Genomic DNA, 13,353 nt, shown 5'->3' on the forward strand with positions numbered 1-13,353 from the left:
ATAGTGCCACCGGGGCGTCACTAAAGATGATGTGCCGGTGGCGATAGGGCCTTGTAAGTCTGGCCCTTTCTTTGCTCAAGGTGTATGTTCTTGGTGAAGGTAGGAAAGCCATTTTCGCTCTCATACCTTCCTTCCTTGGCTGGCTTGACCACAGTAGGCCCAGGCTTCAATGGAAAGGTCAAAAAGGGAGCAACTGACTGCCGTAAGGTGTATCGTCTTCTCTTGGTGAGTTGAGACCGATGCCCTTGGAGCGTAGTACCTCACGATGGTGAGGGATAGACACAGCCTCTTTAATTTCAATTTACCTGTCAGGTGAGGTGGTAAATGCAAATAATGTGATAAAGCACAGCAACTTGCTGTTTCTGCCTGGCCTCGAACCAGGGACCTTTCGCGTGTAAGGCGAACGTGATAACCACTACACTACAGAAACAGACATGCCTGCGTATTTGCTTCATGTGGCTATGCATTGGACTGGAACCACTGCACTGGAAACAGACACACCTGCTTTCTTTATGTGGCTATGCTTTGGACTGGAATGCAAGGACTAAGGGACAATATTCATGACGCTCAAAGCTGAGCCTTTCTGACAGGATCTCTTCCTTTGGAAGAAAGGAACTGGGATCACTTTCATTCCAAGAGGTGATTTCAAAACCAGCCCTGCAATTACTTTGGAGAAGCACTGTGCATTTCATGTTCCAACGAGAAGTGCTGCTCCAACACAAAAAAGCAGTTAGAAAGAAATCCCGCACTCCTTCATCATGCCGAACTGCCTCGACACCAGTAGAAAGCATGCAATGCATTCCACCATGGCATCTTACAAGAGTGGAAAGCAGAAATACTCCTGTTTAAAAACAGATCGAACCTATGAAGGCACGGGCTCGTCCGGGATTTGAACCCGGGACCTCTCACACCCAAAGCGAGAATCATACCCCTAGACCAACGAGCCTGCTGCTGCAAAAGCCTTTCAAACATCTTCTGAAGTGTCTTTGTGAAAAAGCAGGGCCACTTGGAGACTCTCCTTCTAAGCGTGCCATAGCAATTGATGTTTTGTGCCAAGGGGTTTTTTTTTGCCTCTAGCAAGGCAAGAGGTAGTCAAGAAGCCCTATGCTAGCAAGCTGAACTGTGGCGCTGATGAGAAAAGCAGACCCTTTCTGGTAGTTGTACGCCTCCGCAGGACCTGGGCCCTTGCACCGTAGACTTCCAGACCAGAAGCACTGAAGGGCCTGCCATCTCTTGCGCCTGAGCCAGAGGAGCATGCCTCTTGTATTCAAGCACAATTGCTCGCTCAGTGCTCGATCAGGCGAGATTTATATGAGTGCCTCACAGGCCTGAAACACTCACCTGGGAGACGCGGGGTGGCTGAATTCCCAGAATGGCCTTCGATAGGAAAATCACCTCCTTTCCTCCCGACTCATTTCAGAATTGGGTGAAAATCGCAAGACAGTGTTCAGGGGTACATGGGTACTGCCTACTCCCAGCTGCCTCTCTGTCTTCTCCATGTTAATTTCAAGTCACAAGGAGGGACCATTGCCATTCTGCTCCGCCCACCTAACCAGGAAACCCAGGTTGAGCTTGTCTGCCTGTTGTTGTTGCAGGGGCAGTGCCTTCTCTGCCCAAAAGTGGCAGGAGAGCCTCACTTCAAACGATGGAATCAACTGCTTAAGTAGAAACCAGCATGGTAGTTACAGTGATAAGGTGCAGCTCTAACAGAAGGCGTGACTGAGATGCCCCTTCCAGAAATACATGGAATGCTGATTGAGGGCCCAGCCGGAGGGTTGGTGGATTTCTTTTCATATGCTACAGCAGCTTGCAAAGATAGTGTTGTGGGGAGCTGGCTGTGCAAGCAGAGGAAGATTTAAGGGCAGAAAATAGACCTATCAGAAGTGCGATATGAACCCACAACTACATGAGCAAACCAGGATGCTTAGCTTAACTGAAGATCAAGCTCTCTTGAGGCTGCCGCCTTAGACCACTCGGCCATCCTGACAGCTGAGTCTGTGTTTAGGTCTGACTCCTCAGTCTGCACTTGTCGATGCTGCCGCTTGCAATGTTCCTATCAAGGTGACAGGTTTAAAGGCCCCACAATATAACATGGCCAAGAAAAAAAAAAGTAAAAAACAGAATAAGAAACCAGGCACATGCACGACTACGCAAAGATGCAGATAACTTTTTACCGGCCTGCAATAGTAATACAAGTTTTACACAGGTCACAAGTTTTTAAAGGCCATCCCTGAGTGAGACTAAGCTTTTAGGGAGCAAACACAAAAGCAGACACTGCCCATTGTTTCTGCCCGGTCTCGAACCGGGGACCTTTCGCGTGTTAGGCGAACGTGATAACCACTACACTACAGAAACAAGCATGAGGGCTTGACTGAAGGAGCAAAATTCCCCTCATATGTTTGCCCGATTGCCTCTATACTTGATCAGCAGTTGCTCGCAAAGCGAGGAGTAAGTGTGAAAATTGCAGCGTTGTCAGCCAGCAAGCGTACACTCAGATGTACTGAAAAGTCACAGCTGCGGGTAGAGACAAATATCTGATGCCTAAATGCCTGAAACCAGAGCCTGTGAAAGCATCACACAGAGCACACTGAAAGCAAGCAGGAAGGAAGTCAAGGCATGGTGATCCTTTTTTTCTCCTGAGGCTAAAAATATTTTGCACAACAATGCTTTGAGTGGAATGAGGAATCTTCAAGCTTTGTGTATTTTGAGTAAAATTTGTGTGTTTTCTGCTAAAAAGGGTGTGTTGGGGATTTGGACCCGGACACCAACGAGCGAGGGCACAGAAGCACCACTGCTCAGACCCTGCTCCTAGGGTTGAGGGCAGAGAGTGGGCGAATACATCGCAAGGCAAGAAAATGCACATGGTTCTCTCTTCTGCAATATGACTAGAGTCATTTCCATGGTCGTCATCGAACATGACATAAAACGCCTCTATCCTTTAGACCTTTTGGCCCATAATTACAAGAGGATGACTGAGTGAGACGCTCTGCCAAATTTGGCAGCCTCGCACTCAGTCATTTTCAAAATGCAGGGAAGCGCCGTATTTAGTAGAATACAGCGCACCCCTGTGCTTCCCTCTGCGCCAGCTCTAAATTAGCTGCCGAGCACCAACGCAGCCATCCTTGCGCCATGGTACAAGGATGGCTGCGTGGAGGGGGAAATTGTTTTTGTTCAGGAAGGCACACCTTCCTGCACAACAGAAATCTTCAGTGGCGATATGTTCGTGCAGCACACATAGAAAGAGCAAAAATGAGGAGAAATGAAAACATTTCTGCTCGTTTCTCCACTATAACGACACCCATTGTATGGCGCTTGGATTTTGGCGCTGCCACAGATTTACAAAAACTCGTAAAACTGGAGCAGCATCAAAATGCTATGGTGTTGCAGTGGCCCACCCAGAGCAACGCCCATTGCACGCCCCTTCCAGGGAAAGGGCTGCGTGTGAAGGGGCCGTATTTACAAGGTGGTGTTAAGCCACAAAACGTGGTTGAACGGCGTCTTGTAAATACGGCACAGTACATAGTGCCACCGGGGCGTCACTAAAGATGATGTGCCGGTGGCGATAGGGCCTTGTAAGTCTGGCCCTTTCTTTGCTCAAGGTGTATGTTCTTGGTGAAGGTAGGAAAGCCATTTTCGCTCTCATACCTTCCTTCCTTGGCTGGCTTGACCACAGTAGGCCCAGGCTTCAATGGAAAGGTCAAAAAGGGAGCAACTGACTGCCGTAAGGTGTATCGTCTTCTCTTGGTGAGTTGAGACCGATGCCCTTGGAGCGTAGTACCTCACGATGGTGAGGGATAGACACAGCCTCTTTAATTTCAATTTACCTGTCAGGTGAGGTGGTAAATGCAAATAATGTGATAAAGCACAGCAACTTGCTGTTTCTGCCTGGCCTCGAACCAGGGACCTTTCGCGTGTAAGGCAAACGTGATAACCACTACACTACAGAAACAGACATGCCTGCTTATTTGCTTCATGTGGCTATGCATTGGACTGGAACCACTGCACTGGAAACAGACACACCTGCTTTCTTTATGTGGCTATGCTTTGGACTGGAATGCAAGGACTAAGGGACAATATTCATGACGCTCAAAGCTGAGCCTTTCTGACAGGATCTCTTCCTTTGGAAGAAAGGAACTGGGATCACTTTCATTCCAAGAGGTGATTTCAAAACCAGCCCTGCAATTACTTTGGAGAAGCACTGTGCATTTCATGTTCCAACGAGAAGTGCTGCTCCAACACAAAAAAGCAGTTAGAAAGAAATCCCGCACTCCTTCATCATGCCGAACTGCCTCGACACCAGTAGAAAGCATGCAATGCATTCCACCATGGCATCTTACAAGAGTGGAAAGCAGAAATACTCCTGTTTAAAAACAGATCGAACCTATGAAGGCACGGGCTCGTCCGGGATTTGAACCCGGGACCTCTCACACCCAAAGCGAGAATCATACCCCTAGACCAACGAGCCTGCTGCTGCAAAAGCCTTTCAAACATCTTCTGAAGTGTCTTTGTGAAAAAGCAGGGCCACTTGGAGACTCTCCTTCTAAGCGTGCCATAGCAATTGATGTTTTGTGCCAAGGGGTTTTTTTTTGCCTCTAGCAAGGCAAGAGGTAGTCAAGAAGCCCTATGCTAGCAAGCTGAACTGTGGCGCTGATGAGAAAAGCAGACCCTTTCTGGTAGTTGTACGCCTCCGCAGGACCTGGGCCCTTGCACCGTAGACTTCCAGACCAGAAGCACTGAAGGGCCTGCCATCTCTTGCGCCTGAGCCAGAGGAGCATGCCTCTTGTATTCAAGCACAATTGCTCGCTCAGTGCTCGATCAGGCGAGATTTATATGAGTGCCTCACAGGCCTGAAACACTCACCTGGGAGACGCGGGGTGGCTGAATTCCCAGAATGGCCTTCGATAGGAAAATCACCTCCTTTCCTCCCGACTCATTTCAGAATTGGGTGAAAATCGCAAGACAGTGTTCAGGGGTGCATGGGTACTGCCTACTCCCAGCTGCCTCTCTGTCTTCTTCATGTTAATTTCAAGTCACAAGGAGGGACCATTGCCATTCTGCTCCGCCCACCTAACCAGGAAACCCAGGTTGAGCTTGTCTGCCTGTTGTTGTTGCAGGGGCAGTGCCTTCTCTGCCCAAAAGTGGCAGGAGAGCCTCACTTCAAACGATGGAATCAACTGCTTAAGTAGAAACCAGCATGGTAGTTACAGTGATAAGGTGCAGCTCTAACAGAAGGCGTGACTGAGATGCCCCTTCCAGAAATACATGGAATGCTGATTGAGGGCCCAGCCGGAGGGTTGGTGGATTTCTTTTCATATGCTACAGCAGCTTGCAAAGATAGTGTTGTGGGGAGCTGGCTGTGCAAGCAGAGGAAGATTTAAGGGCAGAAAATAGACCTATCAGAAGTGCGATATGAACCCACAACTACATGAGCAAACCAGGATGCTTAGCTTAACTGAAGATCAAGCTCTCTTGAGGCTGCCGCCTTAGACCACTCGGCCATCCTGACAGCTGAGTCTGTGTTTAGGTCTGACTCCTCAGTCTGCACTTGTCGATGCTGCCGCTTGCAATGTTCCTATCAAGGTGACAGGTTTAAAGGCCCCACAATATAACATGGCCAAGAAAAAAAAAAGTAAAAAACAGAATAAGAAACCAGGCACATGCACGACTACGCAAAGATGCAGATAACTTTTTACCGGCCTGCAATAGTAATACAAGTTTTACACAGGTCACAAGTTTTTAAAGGCCATCCCTGAGTGAGACTAAGCTTTTAGGGAGCAAACACAAAAGCAGACACTGCCCATTGTTTCTGCCCGGTCTCGAACCGGGGACCTTTCGCGTGTTAGGCAAACGTGATAACCACTACACTACAGAAACAAGCATGAGGGCTTGACTGAAGGAGCAAAATTCCCCTCATATGTTTGCCCGATTGCCTCTATACTTGATCAGCAGTTGCTCGCAAAGCGAGGAGTAAGTGTGAAAATTGCAGCGTTGTCAGCCAGCAAGCGTACACTCAGATGTACTGAAAAGTCACAGCTGCGGGTAGAGACAAATATCTGATGCCTAAATGCCTGAAACCAGAGCCTGTGAAAGCATCACACAGAGCACACTGAAAGCAAGCAGGAAGGAAGCCAAGGCATGGTGATCCTTTTTTTCTCCTGAGGCTAAAAATATTTTGCACAACAATGCTTTGAGTGGAATGAGGAATCTTCAAGCTTTGTGTATTTTGAGTAAAATTTGTGTGTTTTCTGCTAAAAAGGGTGTGTTGGGGATTTGGACCCGGACACCAACGAGCGAGGGCACAGAAGCACCACTGCTCAGACCCTGCTCCTAGGGTTGAGGGCAGAGAGTGGGCGAATACATCGCAAGGCAAGAAAATGCACATGGTTCTCTCTTCTGCAATATGACTAGAGTCATTTCCATGGTCGTCATCGAACATGACATAAAACGCCTCTATCCTTTAGACCTTTTGGCCCATAATTACAAGAGGATGACTGAGTGAGACGCTCTGCCAAATTTGGCAGCCTCGAACTCAGTCATTTTCAAAATGCAGGGAAGCGCCGTATTTAGTAGAATACAGCGCACCCCTGTGCTTCCCTCTGCGCCAGCTCTAAATTAGCTGCCGAGCACCAACGCAGCCATCCTTGCGCCATGGTACAAGGATGGCTGCGTGGAGGGGGAAATTGTTTTTGTTCAGGAAGGCACACCTTCCTGCACAACAGAAATCTTCAGTGGCGATATGTTCGTGCAGCACACATAGAAAGAGCAAAAATGAGGAGAAATGAAAACATTTCTGCTCGTTTCTCCACTATAACGACACCCATTGTATGGCGCTTGGATTTTGGCGCTGCCACAGATTTACAAAAACTCGTAAAACTGGAGCAGCATCAAAATGCTATGGTGTTGCAGTGGCCCACCCAGAGCAACGCCCATTGCACGCCCCTTCCAGGGAAAGGGCTGCGTGTGAAGGGGCCGTATTTACAAGGTGGTGTTAAGCCACAAAACGTGGTTGAACGGCGTCTTGTAAATACGGCACAGTACATAGTGCCACCGGGGCGTCCCTAAAGATGATGTGCCGGTGGCGATAGGGCCTTGTAAGTCTGGCCCTTTCTTTGCTCAAGGTGTATGTTCTTGGTGAAGGTAGGAAAGCCATTTTCGCTCTCATACCTTCCTTCCTTGGCTGGCTTGACCACAGTAGGCCCAGGCTTCAATGGAAAGGTCAAAAAGGGAGCAACTGACTGCCGTAAGGTGTATCGTCTTCTCTTGGTGAGTTGAGACCGATGCCCTTGGAGCGTAGTACCTCACGATGGTGAGGGATAGACACAGCCTCTTTAATTTCAATTTACCTGTCAGGTGAGGTGGTAAATGCAAATAATGTGATAAAGCACAGCAACTTGCTGTTTCTGCCTGGCCTCGAACCAGGGACCTTTCGCGTGTAAGGCGAACGTGATAACCACTACACTACAGAAACAGACATGCCTGCTTATTTGCTTCATGTGGCTATGCATTGGACTGGAACCACTGCACTGGAAACAGACACACCTGCTTTCTTTATGTGGCTATGCTTTGGACTGGAATGCAAGGACTAAGGGACAATATTCATGACGCTCAAAGCTGAGCCTTTCTGACAGGATCTCTTCCTTTGGAAGAAAGGAACTGGGATCACTTTCATTCCAAGAGGTGATTTCAAAACCAGCCCTGCAATTACTTTGGAGAAGCACTGTGCATTTCATGTTCCAACGAGAAGTGCTGCTCCAACACAAAAAAGCAGTTAGAAAGAAATCCCGCACTCCTTCATCATGCCGAACTGCCTCGACACCAGTAGAAAGCATGCAATGCATTCCACCATGGCATCTTACAAGAGTGGAAAGCAGAAATACTCCTGTTTAAAAACAGATCGAACCTATGAAGGCACGGGCTCGTCCGGGATTTGAACCCGGGACCTCTCACACCCAAAGTGAGAATCATACCCCTAGACCAACGAGCCTGCTGCTGCAAAAGCCTTTCAAACATCTTCTGAAGTGTCTTTGTGAAAAAGCAGGGCCACTTGGAGACTCTCCTTCTAAGCGTGCCATAGCAATTGATGTTTTGTGCCAAGGGTTTTTTTTTTGCCTCTAGCAAGGCAAGAGGTAGTCAAGAAGCCCTATGCTAGCAAGCTGAACTGTGGCGCTGATGAGAAAAGCAGACCCTTTCTGGTAGTTGTACGCCTCCGCAGGACCTGGGCCCTTGCACCGTAGACTTCCAGACCAGAAGCACTGAAGGGCCTGCCATCTCTTGCGCCTGAGCCAGAGGAGCATGCCTCTTGTATTCAAGCACAATTGCTCGCTCAGTGCTCGATCAGGCGAGATTTATATGAGTGCCTCACAGGCCTGAAACACTCACCTGGGAGACGCGGGGTGGCTGAATTCCCAGAATGGCCTTCGATAGGAAAATCACCTCCTTTCCTCCCGACTCATTTCAGAATTGGGTGAAAATCGCAAGACAGTGTTCAGGGGTGCATGGGTACTGCCTACTCCCAGCTGCCTCTCTGTCTTCTTCATGTTAATTTCAAGTCACAAGGAGGGACCATTGCCATTCTGCTCCGCCCACCTAACCAGGAAACCCAGGTTGAGCTTGTCTGCCTGTTGTTGTTGCAGGGGCAGTGCCTTCTCTGCCCAAAAGTGGCAGGAGAGCCTCACTTCAAACGATGGAATCAACTGCTTAAGTAGAAACCAGCATGGTAGTTACAGTGATAAGGTGCAGCTCTAACAGAAGGCGTGACTGAGATGCCCCTTCCAGAAATACATGGAATGCTGATTGAGGGCCCAGCCGGAGGGTTGGTGGATTTCTTTTCATATGCTACAGCAGCTTGCAAAGATAGTGTTGTGGGGAGCTGGCTGTGCAAGCAGAGGAAGATTTAAGGGCAGAAAATAGACCTATCAGAAGTGCGATATGAACCCACAACTACATGAGCAAACCAGGATGCTTAGCTTAACTGAAGATCAAGCTCTCTTGAGGCTGCCGCCTTAGACCACTCGGCCATCCTGACAGCTGAGTCTGTGTTTAGGTCTGACTCCTCAGTCTGCACTTGTCGATGCTGCCGCTTGCAATGTTCCTATCAAGGTGACAGGTTTAAAGGCCCCACAATATAACATGGCCAAGAAAAAAAAAAGTAAAAAACAGAATAAGAAACCAGGCACATGCACGACTACGCAAAGATGCAGATAACTTTTTACCGGCCTGCAATAGTAATACAAGTTTTACACAGGTCACAAGTTTTTAAAGGCCATCCCTGAGTGAGACTAAGCTTTTAGGGAGCAAACACAAAAGCAGACACTGCCCATTGTTTCTGCCCGGTCTCGAACCGGGGACCTTTCGCGTGTTAGGCGAACGTGATAACCACTACACTACAGAAACAAGCATGAGGGCTTGACTGAAGGAGCAAAATTCCCCTCATATGTTTGCCCGATTGCCTCTATACTTGATCAGCAGTTGCTCGCAAAGCGAGGAGTAAGTGTGAAAATTGCAGCGTTGTCAGCCAGCAAGCGTACACTCAGATGTACTGAAAAGTCACAGCTGCGGGTAGAGACAAATATCTGATGCCTAAATGCCTGAAACCAGAGCCTGAGAAAGCATCACACAGAGCACACTGAAAGCAAGCAGGAAGGAAGCCAAGGCATGGTGATCCTTTTTTTCTCCTGAGGCTAAAAATATTTTGCACAACAATGCTTTGAGTGGAATGAGGAATCTTCAAGCTTTGTGTATTTTGAGTAAAATTTGAGTGTTTTCTGCTAAAAAGGGTGTGTTGGGGATTTGGACCCGGACACCAACGAGCGAGGGCACAGAAGCACCACTGCTCAGACCCTGCTCCTAGGGTTGAGGGCAGAGAGTGGGCGAATACATCGCAAGGCAAGAAAATGCACATGGTTCTCTCTTCTGCAATATGACTAGAGTCATTTCCATGGTCGTCATCGAACATGACATAAAACGCCTCTATCCTTTAGACCTTTTGGCCCATAATTACAAGAGGATGACTGAGTGAGACGCTCTGCCAAATTTGGCAGCCTCGCACTCAGTCATTTTCAAAATGCAGGGAAGCGCCGTATTTAGTAGAATACAGCGCACCCCTGTGCTTCCCTCTGCGCCAGCTCTAAATTAGCTGCCGAGCACCAACGCAGCCATCCTTGCGCCATGGTACAAGGATGGCTGCGTGGAGGGGGAAATTGTTTTTGTTCAGGAAGGCACACCTTCCTGCACAACAGAAATCTTCAGTGGCGATATGTTCGTGCAGCACACATAGAAAGAGCAAAAATGAGGAGAAATGAAAACATTTCTGCTCGTTTCTCCACTATAACGACACCCATTGTATGGCGCTTAGTTTTTGGCACTGCCACAGATTTACAAAAACTCGTAAAACTGGAGCAGCATCAAAATGCTATGGTGTTGCAGTGGCCCACCCAGAGCAACGCCCATTGCACGCCCCTTCCAGGGAAAGGGCTGCGTGTGAAGGGGCCGTATTTACAAGGTGGTGTTAAGCCACAAAACGTGGTTGAACGGCGTCTTGTAAATACGGCACAGTACATAGTGCCACCGGGGCGTCACTAAAGATGATGTGCCGGTGGCGATAGGGCCTTGTAAGTCTGGCCCTTTCTTTGCTCAAGGTGTATGTTCTTGGTGAAGGTAGGAAAGCCATTTTCGCTCTCATACCTTCCTTCCTTGGCTGGCTTGACCACAGTAGGCCCAGGCTTCAATGGAAAGGTCAAAAAGGGAGCAACTGACTGCCGTAAGGTGTATCGTCTTCTCTTGGTGAGTTGAGACCGATGCCCTTGGAGCGTAGTACCTCACGATGGTGAGGGATAGACACAGCCTCTTTAATTTCAATTTACCTGTCAGGTGAGGTGGTAAATGCAAATAATGTGATAAAGCACAGCAACTTGCTGTTTCTGCCTGGCCTCGAACCAGGGACCTTTCGCGTGTAAGGCGAACGTGATAACCACTACACTATAGAAACAGACATGCCTGCTTACTTGCTTCATGTGGCTATGCATTGGACTGGAACCACTGCACTGGAAACAGACACACCTGCTTTCTTTATGTGGCTATGCTTTGGACTGGAATGCAAGGACTAAGGGACAATATTCATGACGCTCAAAGCTGAGCCTTTCTGACAGGATCTCTTCCTTTGGAAGAAAGGAACTGGGATCACTTTCATTCCAAGAGGTGATTTCAAAACCAGCCCTGCAATTACTTTGGAGAAGCACTGTGCATTTCATGTTCCAACGAGAAGTGCTGCTCCAACACAAAAAAGCAGTTAGAAAGAAATCCCGCACTCCTTCATCATGCCGAACTGCCTCGACACCAGTAGAAAGCATGCAATGCATTCCACCATGGCATCTTACAAGAGTGGAAAGCAGAAATACTCCTGTTTAAAAACAGATCGAACCTATGAAGGCACGGGCTCGTCCGGGATTTGAACCCGGGACCTCTCACACCCAAAGCGAGAATCATACCCCTAGACCAAGGAGCCTGCTGCTGCAAAAGCCTTTCAAACATCTTCTGAAGTGTCTTTGTGAAAAAGCAGGGCCACTTTGAGACTCTCCTTCTAAGCGTGCCATAGCAATTGATGTTTTGTGCCAAGGGTTTTTTTTTTGCCTCTAGCAAGGCAAGAGGTAGTCAAGAAGCCCTATGCTAGCAAGCTGAACTGTGACGCTGATGAGAAAAGCAGACCCTTTCTGGTAGTTGTACGCCTCCGCAGGACCTGGGCCCTTGCACCGTAGACTTCCAGACCAGAAGCACTGAAGGGCCTGCCATCTCTTGCGCCTGAGCCAGAGGAGCATGCCTCTTGTATTCAAGCACAATTGCTCGCTCAGTGCTCGATCAGGCGAGATTTATATGAGTGCCTCACAGGCCTGAAACACTCACCTGGGAGACGCGGGGTGGCTGAATTCCCAGAATGGCCTTCGATAGGAAAATCACCTCCTTTCCTCCCGACTCATTTCAGAATTGGGTGAAAATCGCAAGACAGTGTTCAGGGGTGCATGGGTACTGCCTACTCCCAGCTGCCTCTCTGTCTTCTTCATGTTAATTTCAAGTCACAAGGAGGGACCATTGCCATTCTGCTCCGCCCACCTAACCAGGAAACCCAGGTTGAGCTTGTCTGCCTGTTGTTGTTGCAGGGGCAGTGCCTTCTCTGCCCAAAAGTGGCAGGAGAGCCTCACTTCAAACGATGGAATCAACTGCTTAAGTAGAAACCAGCATGGTAGTTACAGTGATAAGGTGCAGCTCTAACAGAAGGCGTGACTGAGATGCCCCTTCCAGAAATACATGGAATGCTGATTGAGGGCCCAGCCGGAGGGTTGGTGGATTTCTTTTCATATGCTACAGCAGCTTGCAAAGATAGTGTTGTGGGGAGCTGGCTGTGCAAGCAGAGGAAGATTTAAGGGCAGAAAATAGACCTATCAGAAGTGCGATATGAACCCACAACTACATGAGCAAACCAGGATGCTTAGCTTAACTGAAGATCAAGCTCTCTTGAGGCTGCCGCCTTAGACCACTCGGCCATCCTGACAGCTGAGTCTGTGTTTAGGTCTGACTCCTCAGTCTGCACTTGTCGATGCTGCCGCTTGCAATGTTCCTATCAAGGTGACAGGTTTAAAGGCCCCACAATATAACATGGCCAAGAAAAAAAAAAGTAAAAAACAGAATAAGAAACCAGGCACATGCACGACTACGCAAAGATGCAGATAACTTTTTACCGGCCTGCAATAGTAATACAAGTTTTACACAGGTCACAAGTTTTTAAAGGCCATCCCTGAGTGAGACTAAGCTTTTAGGGAGCAAACACAAAAGCAGACACTGCCCATTGTTTCTGCCCGGTCTCGAACCGGGGACCTTTCGCGTGTTAGGCGAACGTGATAACCACTACACTACAGAAACAAGCATGAGGGCTTGACTGAAGGAGCAAAATTCCCCTCATATGTTTGCCCGATTGCCTCTATACTTGATCAGCAGTTGCTCGCAAAGCGAGGAGTAAGTGTGAAAATTGCAGCGTTGTCAGCCAGCAAGCGTACACTCAGATGTACTGAAAAGTCACAGCTGCGGGTAGAGACAAATATCTGATGCCTAAATGCCTGAAACCAGAGCCTGTGAAAGCATCACACAGAGCACACTGAAAGCAAGCAGGAAGGAAGCCAAGGCATGGTGATCCTTTTTTTCTCCTGAGGCTAAAAATATTTTGCACAACAATGCTTTGAGTGGAATGAGGAATCTTCAAGCTTTGTGTATTTTGAGTAAAATTTGTGTGTTTTCTGCTAAAAAGGGTGTGTTGGGGATTTGGACCCGGACACCAACGAGCGAGGGCACAGAAGCACCACTGCT

At 48.3% G+C, this 13,353-nt stretch overlaps 11 non-coding genes across 11 annotated transcripts; all 11 read right to left on the reverse strand.

Moving 5' to 3' along the window:
* Positions 1-357: 357 nt before the first annotated feature.
* Positions 358-430, reverse strand: TRNAV-UAC (transfer RNA valine (anticodon UAC)). Its single transcript has one exon. It is a non-coding gene; the product is annotated as a tRNA-Val (tRNA).
* A 444-nt stretch (positions 431-874) lies between these two features.
* Positions 875-946, reverse strand: TRNAP-UGG (transfer RNA proline (anticodon UGG)). The gene has a single exon. It is a non-coding gene; the product is annotated as a tRNA-Pro (tRNA).
* Positions 947-2,282: 1,336 nt separating this feature from the next.
* TRNAV-AAC (transfer RNA valine (anticodon AAC)) lies at positions 2,283-2,355 on the reverse strand. Its single transcript has one exon. It is a non-coding gene; the product is annotated as a tRNA-Val (tRNA).
* Positions 2,356-3,876: 1,521 nt separating this feature from the next.
* On the reverse strand, positions 3,877-3,949 carry TRNAV-UAC (transfer RNA valine (anticodon UAC)). Its single transcript has one exon. It is a non-coding gene; the product is annotated as a tRNA-Val (tRNA).
* A 444-nt stretch (positions 3,950-4,393) lies between these two features.
* On the reverse strand, positions 4,394-4,465 carry TRNAP-UGG (transfer RNA proline (anticodon UGG)). The gene has a single exon. It is a non-coding gene; the product is annotated as a tRNA-Pro (tRNA).
* A 1,336-nt stretch (positions 4,466-5,801) lies between these two features.
* On the reverse strand, positions 5,802-5,874 carry TRNAV-AAC (transfer RNA valine (anticodon AAC)). The gene has a single exon. It is a non-coding gene; the product is annotated as a tRNA-Val (tRNA).
* Positions 5,875-7,395: 1,521 nt separating this feature from the next.
* On the reverse strand, positions 7,396-7,468 carry TRNAV-UAC (transfer RNA valine (anticodon UAC)). Its single transcript has one exon. It is a non-coding gene; the product is annotated as a tRNA-Val (tRNA).
* Positions 7,469-7,912: 444 nt separating this feature from the next.
* TRNAP-UGG (transfer RNA proline (anticodon UGG)) lies at positions 7,913-7,984 on the reverse strand. The gene has a single exon. It is a non-coding gene; the product is annotated as a tRNA-Pro (tRNA).
* A 1,336-nt stretch (positions 7,985-9,320) lies between these two features.
* Positions 9,321-9,393, reverse strand: TRNAV-AAC (transfer RNA valine (anticodon AAC)). The gene has a single exon. It is a non-coding gene; the product is annotated as a tRNA-Val (tRNA).
* A 1,521-nt stretch (positions 9,394-10,914) lies between these two features.
* Positions 10,915-10,987, reverse strand: TRNAV-UAC (transfer RNA valine (anticodon UAC)). The gene has a single exon. It is a non-coding gene; the product is annotated as a tRNA-Val (tRNA).
* Positions 10,988-12,839: 1,852 nt separating this feature from the next.
* TRNAV-AAC (transfer RNA valine (anticodon AAC)) lies at positions 12,840-12,912 on the reverse strand. Its single transcript has one exon. It is a non-coding gene; the product is annotated as a tRNA-Val (tRNA).
* Positions 12,913-13,353: the final 441 nt, after the last annotated feature.

Source organism: Pleurodeles waltl, chromosome 10, assembly GCF_031143425.1.
Source record: "Pleurodeles waltl isolate 20211129_DDA chromosome 10, aPleWal1.hap1.20221129, whole genome shotgun sequence".
Classification (NCBI taxonomy): Eukaryota; Metazoa; Chordata; class Amphibia; order Caudata; family Salamandridae; genus Pleurodeles; species Pleurodeles waltl.